At 40.6% G+C, this 10,879-nt stretch overlaps 1 protein-coding gene and 1 pseudogene across 1 annotated transcript in view; one reads left to right on the forward strand and one right to left on the reverse strand.

Moving 5' to 3' along the window:
- Cdk14 (cyclin dependent kinase 14) overlaps positions 1–10,879 on the reverse strand; it is a 546,799-nt gene that overhangs the window by 150,973 nt on the left and 384,947 nt on the right. The window lies entirely within an intron of this gene.
- On the forward strand, positions 6,762–10,794 carry LOC105741074 (annotated as a pseudogene).

Consider the following 10,879-nt stretch of genomic DNA (forward strand, 5'->3'; position numbering starts at 1 on the left):
GAAGATCTAACTCAATCCCTGCTGAGTGCAGGCCCCACTGACCCAAGCACCTACTACAGGATCCCTGAGCTGCAAGGGCCCTGGTCATCCTAATACTACTGCCCTAGTACTAGTGACCAAGCTTCTAAAACAGAGTCCTTCAAGGGCTATCCTTGAGCCCTCCCCAAACTACTGCAGGTGCAGTGGGTGCCCTATGTTTGCCTGGTCTTGTTTTCAACTTCACATTATACCTCTGCAACCTCCATGTAATCCTCTTATCCAGTCACACTACTTTCTATCTGTCCCTAAAACAGGCCGAGCTCTTTTCCACTTTTCCTATGTCAGGCTCCCTGTACAAAGTGTTTCTCCTCTGCCTACCTGGGGTAGATAATTTCTAACTGTTATGCAGGGCAGTTCAGCTGTCTCCACTGATAAAATGTGCTCAGTACATACAGCAGGTTGTTCCTTATTCTCCAGCCATGACTTACCCTCCTTGCCCTTTTTATTTCCCCTTTAAAACATTTAAAAATATTAAACTGTTTTTTTTGTGTGTGTGTGTGAGAAGTACGTCTCTCTAAATGAAATATCCATCAATTCAAGGACAAGGCTGTATCACTGTCTTGTCCCCAAAACACAACAGAATAAAAGGGCTCAAAAATATCTGTTGAGTTAAGGAATCAAAAGGAATGCAAATCTTTTTCCCCGTGACTATCCAGTGTGAAATGAGTTCAGCAACTTGTTTCCAGGGAGGATAACAGTGAGGAGGGTGCCAGAATGGATAGCAACTTTACAACAGAAAAAAAACTGAGAAACATTACCTGAGCGAAAAGATCAGGGATACTGTCATGAGTGGTAAGTCACACTGATAGCACATATCCTTGGTGCAATGTGATCAGACTGTGGCACTTCACTTCTGCTACTTCTCCCCCAAAATATTACCAAATCCAAATTGAAAGACACTGAAAAATATCTAAGCAGTAGCCTTCAAAACTGACAAGGGCATCAAAAACAAGGAAAGTCTGCAAAACTGTCCTAATCAAGAGAAAGTGAAGGTCACGTGACACGTGAATGCAATGTGGTACCCTGAGGCAGGAGATCAGGGTGTGGCAGAACTGGCTGGGCAAGTAGGCTTGACCTGTTCATTGCAAATTCTAGGTGCAGAGCCTTTTCCAAAGTCCTGAATATGGACTTCTTGCAACAATTTGAGTAGGGTTTCAACAGGTTGACCTAAACTTGATGCCACCCTTGAGGGAAACACAGTAAGACAGGAGACCCTGAGGTTTTTACTGTGTTCTCTCCCGATAGCATGCTTTTGTCATGTAAAGTATACTTACTTGTCTACTTTCACTTGACCCAAATTCATTTGCAAGGCCTGTTTCTTTTCCTACCTTTAATAAATGTAAAACCTTGCTATTATTTGTAACTGTCTTGACCAATTTTTTCTGCAGGACAGAAAGAACCCAGAAGCCACTTATAAAGGGAGAATCTAAAAGTTCAAAATCCTAAACAATCCTAAACAGAAAAATAAAGTTAAGAGAAAACTGGAAAAACCAAAGCACAGTTGTTTAAAAGCCAGGTGTGATGGTATAATGCTAGCTACTCATAGTCTAAAGCAGGATAAGAGCTTGAGTCCAAAAGTTCAGGATCCACCCGAGAAATATACTTAAAAAGTAAAAAAAGAAAATAAATAAAACACAGCTATTTAGTTAACAATAATGCACCAATATGGGTTCCCTGCTGTCACAAATGTACCAGAGTTATGTAAGATATGAACCAAAGGGGAACTTGGGATAGAGGCACTAATGTCTTTGTAACATGTCCATAAATACAACACTATTCTAAAATTAAGATTATTTTTAAAATGACAAAATGAGTATGAACAGTATCCTAGGTAGGGCTATACAGAATTAATCACTATAGGTAGGAAAGGCACAGTATTTCTAGTGTTTCCCTACACTAGAGTGGAAACAATAACAAAAATGCTCTGTACATTTTGATGTTTTTCTTTTTCTCCTTAAAGCAACATGAACCTTCTAGAACTACAGGCTCAGGCTATAAAATGTCAGTAGGGGTTCAATGAGAAAGAACATGGCACTAAATGAACTAAAGATTATTTAATGAAAATATTTTAAAACTGATATGGCAAAAAATTCAAGAAGAGAAAATTTACTAAAACTACTGTATGTCCAACCATGGAGGGGACTGTAGTATGCGCAATGCAGGGAAAAGGAGAATTTCCGTGAATTCTACTCCTCATCAGACAAAGAAACAGGCAAGTTCACCGCCACCCCTTTGGGAAGTATTTCTGATTGTCACTGGGTTATATTCCCTAACTCTCTGCTTCCTATTCTTCACTCTACAGCTCTGATGTACTTATTTTCAAATGTACTGGTCACCTACATCCTCCTCAGAAAGAAGATTTGGTCTCTGACTTTAAAGGATATAGTCCAAATGAATGGAAGGAGTTAGAGTGACATGGTCCTGTCACCAGACTTGAGTGAAATACGGATGGGTCACTAAAGGCAATGAAAAATATGCAAACTAAACTGACACTATATTAAAGTCCTGAGATTTCATGATGCTAGATAGCTTTATAACTTTCTACTCTAACAGGGATTAATTCTATCCATCAGATACCTACTCAAAGGGAATCTGCTTTGGGTGTATCGTATGTCAAATCTGTCATTTGTCTCATGAAGACATTATAACATACAAAATGATAATTAACCCCACAAAAGATTTATCTCACATGAAGCAGTCCAGCTGTCATTCAAGTATTTTCAGCCTCAGTGAAAACATATAAATATTGTTTTCCCCTAATTTTGAGGTCAAATACCTCAGTAAGCAATACAGAAAGACTACATATTTCAAAGTATGGTAAAATTAAAAGTTCCAAAGAGTCACAATGTATTTATTTCAGGGTCTAATTTGATCCATTTACTGGAAAGTTTAAGATCACTTAGAAAAGAGAGTTTTAAGCAAAGATGACAGCTTCTTAAGTGGCAGGTTTTACCTGCAAAGCCTCAGAGAGATGGTGACACAGTACAGCCTGTGTGTCCCTCCTCACGCAGAGGTGACGGCAGCCCACCTCACTGTGCCTGTCACAGCAGGGGAGGCAGCGACTCCTCCTACAGACTTCCACAGCTCAGAGTTGGAAGAGGCTCTACTGCAGTTCAAGGCATGATTTAAAGCCTCTGAGATCCCTCTGCGTTGTCAAAACACTGGAAAGAAGGGCTGTAAATAAAGGCACTCACGGTCACGCGGTCCTGGCAGAAGGCAAGCTGGTGATCGCTGCCATAACTCAGTGCAAGTTCATGCCTCTTCCTTTCCTCGTCGACACTACATTGGCGCCAGCAAAGCCCTCAAAGCCTGTGTGTCCATCCAAAACCAACACTTGAAGCGGTGCTTCTACTGCTTAACGTGTGTGCCTGCCACAGGGTCTTGTTAGAATCTGTTTTCTGACTTACACGGTGAGGCTCTGGGTTTTCAACTGATTTTCAAGTGTCATTAAAGCTTTTATTCTTGAAACTACAAATTGAACAACAAGAGTCTAAAGGAATGTAGGTAATTCTGTTTGGAAAAGAGTTAGGTAATTCAGATGGATTCTCTGAACATTCCAGCCAAAGGAATAACAAAGAAACAGTAGACCACCAAAGTAAATTAGATTAAATGTGAAACACAATCTAAATTTAACACAGAGAGATAAAATACTGACTCAGAAACCTTTTATGTTAATTAACCTGGTAGGTAGTTTTATTTAGCTACGGTTCACTGAAATATACCATTATACAATGAAAGCTGGAACTATCTGATGCGTGAAGGTAGTCATATATTTATCTCACTTTACTCTGAAAGAAGGTATATATTCATGAAATAGACTGGAGTTTTTATTCCCTAGGAGATCAGCTTCTAAAAGAACAAAATTAAAAACATTTTCCCCTATAACCTGTAAGAAATTTATTATATGTAACAAATATGATCTTTTCATTTCAGCATTCACAGTATTTGAAAAGTGAAAGATTAAAAAATTACATTGCACCATGCCCTTGGTGACTATTGGAGGAACTGAATTGATTAAACTGTCATTCATCATTTACTGTGGTTAGTGCTTCATTAGGCACCGATGGGCACAATATATCTTAGTCAAATAGTTCTAAGGAGTACTTGGCTCTCAAGGCATGAAAACAAAACCTTGGATCGTGAAGAAAAGCCCATTTTAGAAAACACTTGATTCAAGATCATAAGCTTCTGATAAAAGGAAAACTTGAAATTTTTAGTTCAAACTGTTCACAAAATTACTTATCTAAGAAGGTGTACTTATCAGGAAGCATAGCCAAATAAAAATTAAATGTAAAGAAGGAAGCATAGGAAGCAAATGTGTGTCAGACAGTCCAGTCCTGGGGCGGCCTGATGCTGACGCGGATGGTGGCTGCAACCCAGGTCTTGGGGCCACTTCTGCAATAAGGCCATAAACCATCAGGAAGCCCAAGGGGCACAAATGTTCCTGAAGTCCTAGGGATGATTTTGCTCATACACAGTCTATGCAAATGCATTTTGTGACATTAATATTTTTAAGTCAAATGGAAAAGGAGTACTACTGCTTTCTGGTCCTATTATCTGAGCTGGAAACCCCAAATCTCTTGAAACCTGTTTTTCTTCCCTTTCCAGGCACATTCAATCAAGATGGTCAAATTTCAAGTATTCGTAAACACACCTCCATTCTAATGTCTAGCCACTTTTCTCCTTCTTCCTCTTTTTTTCTCTGCCTTTTCTCCATGGCATTCCTTCCATCTCTATTCATTAATGTTAGCTATCTTCTCTTAGTGATTTCTTTGTCCATGGTGTAAGCTCCAGGTCCTTCAACCCCGCACAGTAAACTTAGCTTAAAAGAACAGCTTCCCTGGCTATGCTGCAAAGCTCCTTTGCCCTCTGCCCCCTTATTTATCCATAGAGAACAAACCATTCACCTTGACCTCGGATCCACCGATGCTTACTTGTGTTAGCCTTCAACATACTGCCTTTCCCTTTAACCTTGAAGGTATGACAGGGCTTTTCCTGTCCTTGTAGGCCCCATATCTATCAGTGTGTAATACAAATTGGATGAATGGACTGAAGTCTACGGAGTGCACACATGGGACAGCAGCAGAAAAACACATTTCACTGAGGACTAACAGTATCATACAAAATTAAACACTAAAGACTCAATTCATTAAGTTTACCAAAATACCTCAACCCTAACAATTTATAAGCCACTCAGAAGGACCAGCTGTCTCCATGAAAACTTTCCTTTAGCAGAAAATTTACTTCAATGCTAAAATTTAGATAAAAGGATTTCATGGAATGCTTAAAACAATGTTTGGGTTTTTTTTTTTGTTGTTGTTTTTTGTTTTTTTTTTTTTTTTATTTTTAGAGAAGGGTCTACAAGGTGTTCAGAGTTTCACTACTAGATTGGACTTGTGATTCTCTTGTTTACAGCCTCGCAAGTGCTGGGATTACAGGCTCATGCCTCCATGCCCAGTCTCAATTGCCATCTCAGCAAGCCCCGGGAGGCAGGGAAAGCACGTCAGGCCCAGGGATCAAACCCCAGGCCCCTGCGCCTGCTTGCAGGCTAAAACAATGTTCTGATTATTTGAAGACAACAATATACAACATAACAACTATTATTGAATTCCTATTATATTGTTTAATGAACTTCTATATCACTTCTAATGTGCTGGGATTTTTTTCACTTTTTACTATATTTCATTCTCTTTGAAAAGAAAAAAGAAAAAAAAATGAAACAATTTATGCCATTAAGAAAAAGTTCTGATTTTTCCACATAAGGAAACTGCATCATATGACTAAATTTCAATCCCAGAACCAGCAACTATCTCTCCTGAATCCTAGGCCAGTGACCCCTTCACCGTGCTCCACTGCCAACCCAAGCAGAACAATGGTCTTTATGAGGTTACCAGGCAGATTAAGGAAAAAAAAATTAGGCCATCAACTTTGTTTTCTCTCCACGTGATGCAAACACCAGCAAGAATAAAGATAAAGATGAAATTCAGTCTTTGAAATTGGAGACTTGAGCAGAAAACACAATAAAATGATCCTACAAAACTGAGGTTTATCATGGCAATTAGCGCTGGTAAGTAAGCAGGTCGGTGATGTTTTAAAATGTCTGAAAGTTCAAAACAGCCAAGTGTGGGTAATGAAGACTCTAGAGTCAGCCTTAATTAATCCAGGTTTTATAGCTAAATGGGACTAGTCAAGCTAATAAAATCGAGAAGCCGGTCATAATTAATTAAAAAATGTAAGAAAACAATGGTTTTTCTAAAGACTGATGTAAAGACAACATAGAAAATGCAAACTACTGCACTAAACGTCGAAAGTTTTGTTATGTGGGAACAATACAGGAAGAGAGAAGACAGAAATATAAACTGGAAACACAAGAAAAAGGATGTCATGCCATTTCATGTGCACACTTTTATTTTGGTTACATGACTGCTAATGTGGAAAAGGAAGTCATTTATTAAGAGGGCATCAGGAAAAACTGCTCATGTAATTATCTTAAAAATCAAAGCAAATGACATGTTCGAGATATTTCCAGGAAAGCATATCTGGTATACCACGAAAAAGAATCACTGCAAAAAACTTCCAGGTTGATTATTCTCCTACAAGGAGAATTGCAACTTCAATTTCCAGTGTGGATACATTTACTTCCAGTTATCAAATGGCATAGATGCACTACGAAGGATTACAGTTATGAATGTTGAAATGGCACTTTCAAGATATATGACAGAATGGCCAAGGTGTGACAGTAAGAATAACTGAAAACCATCTCATGTCTTAGAGGATGTACTGAAATACAAAAGCAGAAACTTTCCCTTTATGAATCTTCACGGTCCACTTTTCTGGGGAAAGCTGTGAGATTTTTGGAGTATTGCCAAAGAGTCCCCCTAGGATGTTATCTGTGTGACCTGGACACTGAACGTGGACTGACGTGAACAAGGACCCCCAGAGTTGTGCCCAACATTAGGGCTCGCAGGTACTGTTTGAGGGTAGGGACCAGGTTATTCTCAATTTTAAATATTCCTTCATCTATGGTTGCACACATGGATGGATGAATAAAGATACCGTATAAGGGAGACCTCTGGGAGAACGGTGGTGCCTCAGATTCTAGAGGTGTTTCCTATTTTGTTTCGTGTAGTCTTCCGCCCACCCAGTCCTGTGCCACCACAACCAGATAGGCAGGAAGTATAAGGAAACACCTCAGATGGGGCTTGCGGGGGGGGTCATAATAAAATGGTCCTAAAGTGACAATGAAAAAAAACTATAAATTGATTTCACAATTTTACTAAAATTCTGAAACAGTTTCATGTTAAACATGTTAGGACTAAATATGGCAAATAGATGAACATTTCTATGGTTGCTATATAAACATTTTGATCTGTTGAGTTTCCATCAGGTTACGAATATATTCAGATTTCTAAAGCAAATATGATGAAGCCTAACAATAAAGAACCATTTGTACTATCAGAAATAACGATAAAGGCCTTGTCTAGCTCTATAGAAAATCCAGTTACATAAGGATCTCACTCAAAGAATCTATTGTTTCACATGGAAATATAGAGAAATATAAAAAGTCATAAAAATGAACTATTCACATATGTACAAAAAATACAAAGCTACTGAGACTCAGTTATGAGTTGTTAGTAAGTACCTGACACAAATTAGACCTAAGTTTAGTGTACTTTTAATAATGGCTGATAGGTTATTTCAGCTAATTTTGGTTTTGATCTTTTTCAGTTACTTTTTAATTCTTTTTTTTTCCCTGACAGTTTTACCAATAAGAATCTAAGGCTACTACATTCGTAGAAGAAAAAGTTATAAAAAAACCCCACAAATATCCAAGCTTATTAATTATATTATGTAACATCTAAAGTCAAGAAAGCTACGAGTACATTGAAGATCTTTCTATTCATGCAGTAGGACATTTATAAACAACAACATGATTCCTGGTCTGAGAATGCTGCTCAGTGACAGGGCACTTCTCTAGCAAGTGCAAGGTCCTGGGCTCTAGCCCTAGTACCCTCAACCTCATTCATAAAAAAGTATTCCCACCTGAAAGATACCCAGGCAACATAATACTCTGAGCAGTTGGTTCACAAGTGTTACTCTGCACAGCAGTCATTTCCCTCACTGAAGGGGAGCACGAAGCAGAAACACCAGTGTCCTCACCACTGTGATCATGCACTGAGGGTTGCAGAGGTTCTTACTTTCGTCCAGCCACATCTCCCTTCACTTGTGTCATTCTCATGCATTAAATTAGCAGTCTATCTCTCTATTTTTTTTCTGGACTTAATTTTTTTTTTACTGGCTAGAACATTTGTTCCAAGATTTTTGCTAACTGATTTGGCTTGTAATAGCAAATTTATATTGGTTTACACATACCAGATCCAAAGGACTACTTTCTACATTATAGCCTTGAAGTTTATTTAAAATTTTTATCCTTTTAAAGAATTATGACCTCATAGTTTATTCTCTTTCATTCCTAACTGATCAACCAGTGACTTTCTTCACAACTTGCTTTCACAAGGAAAGTTGCTATAATTTCAGTAATAGTTGAAGGGTAGGGGTTATAAGCTTCCCCCACCACACTAAGAAGCCTGTAGTCATGAGTTTCTGCATGCTATTTGATTGATTGCTGTTTTACATTAGACTGTATAGGCTCATGTATACATGAGGCCCCCCCAAAGCCTCATACAGTCACTGAGGCACAATTCTACAGTTTGTGATTAATTCACTATCCAAAGCTGGGATTATGGGTCTGAGTACTGCTGGGATTATGGGTCTGAGTACTGCTGGGATTATGGGTGTGAGTGCTACACCCAGCCTGGGGCTGACAGCCTGAGTGTAACATAAGAGAGACAGAGAGACAGACTTGCTGTCTGTAGCCATTGTTGCTGCTACTCCTCCCTTTTGCTCTCTGCTCTTTGCCACTGCCATGAATGGTTGCTGTCTGCCATGTGCCGTAAGCCTTAGAGCCAGCTGAGTACGGACTGAAACCTCCAGTAACTGTGAGCTAAATAAACTTTTTCTTCCCTAATTTGGAATGCCAGGTATTTGTCCCAGTAACGAAAGAAGAGTAACTGAGACAGTTCCCCTCCAATGGCACCTGCAATTCAAATTTGTGCCCCACCTGCAAAATCAAAATTCCCACAGGGCGAACACCCAAGCAGATACCTACTCATAGGGGAAGCCATGAATACTAAATTATCAACAAGAATAGGACATATATAAAATACACATACACACCTGCTTCCCCTCCATCAAAATCAAGACATCAGTTAAGGAGAAAGAATTTTAACCACCACCTGAGAATAATATATGGCCATCTAGGCAGCTCACAGGCACCTATAACTTCTAGTTAGAGTCAAAAGATTTACTTATAGCAATTCAGAAAAAGCTCAGCATCTAGAGCAACAGGCAGTAATCTGTGATGGTGAGTCTGAGAGCTGGAAATGGGGTAGGAGGTGGAGGACTGAAAGCGTGCCCCAAGGGTTATTCATCTACAGACCTTCTCCAGCTTTACTGCAAACACACCCTAACATGGCATGTGACACTAAATCCAAAAGCCTTACCTGGAGAGAACAAAGAACTAGTTCAATAGGTAGCAGGAGCGAAGGGCGGACCCCAGACAGCCCTGAGCAGCTCCACCGCCGCTGCCGGCCTAGTTACCATCACACACTGGGAGGAGCCGCAGCTGCCCCAGTCAGCCCAACTACCATCACCGCAACTGTGAGCAGCGAGGCCAGCGAGACCCGCAGCCAGCCCAGCCCTCAGCTACCGCTGACACCAAGCCCAGCACCACGGGCAGCAGCGCAGGGACCAGTGGCCAGGACAAGAAGGTCATCCCAACAAAGGTTTTGGGAACAGTAAAATGGTTTAATGTAAGAAACAGATATGAATCATCAACAGGAATGACACCAAGGAAGATGTATTTGTACACCAGACTGCCATAAAGAATAACCCCAGGAAGTACCTTCGCAGTGTAGGAGGTGGAGAGACTGCGGAGTTTGATGTTGCTGAAGGAGAAAAGGGTGCAGAGGCAGCAAATGTCACAGGCCCTGGTGGAGCTCAAGCTCAGCAAATGTCACAGGCCCTGGTGGAGCTCAAGCTCAGCAAATGTCACAGGCCCTGGGGGAGCTCCAGTTCCAGGCAGTAAATACGCAGAAGACTGTAACCATCATAGACGCTATCCACGTTGTAGGGGTCCTCCATGCAATTACCAGCAGAATTACCAGAATAGTGAGAGTGGGGAAAAGAATGAGGGGGCGGACAGCGCTCCCGAAGGCCAGGCCCAGCCACGCCGGCCCTACTGCGGGTGAAGGTTCCCACATCACTACATGCGGAGACCCTGTAGGCATTGACCACAGTACTCCAACCCTCCTGTATAAGGAGAAGTGATGGAGGGTGCTGACAACCAGGGTGCAGAAGAACGAGGTAGACAAGTGAGACAGAATATGTATCGAGGTTATAATCCACGATTCCATAGGGGCCCTCCTCACCAAAGACAGCCTAGAGAGGATGGCAATGAAGAAGATAAGGAAAATCAAGGAGATGAGACCCAAGGTCAGCAGCCGCCTCAACGTGGGTACCATCAAAACTTCAATCACGGACGAAGATGCCCAGAACACCCTAAACCACAAGATGGCAAAGAGACAAAAGCAGCTGACCCACCAGCTGAGAATTCATTCTCTCCCAAGGATGAGCAGGGCCAGGCTGAGTAAATGCCGGCTTAACATCTCTACCATCATCTGGTTTAGTCATCCAGCAAGAAAGAAATGAATAGGAAATTCCAGCAATAAGAAATGAACAAAAGATTGGAACTGAAGACCTTAAGTGCTTGCTTTTTGCC

The sequence above is a fragment of the Octodon degus genome, unplaced genomic scaffold (assembly GCF_000260255.1).
Source record: "Octodon degus isolate 3935 unplaced genomic scaffold, OctDeg1.0 scaffold00281, whole genome shotgun sequence".
Lineage (NCBI taxonomy): Eukaryota > Metazoa > Chordata > Mammalia > Rodentia > Octodontidae > Octodon > Octodon degus.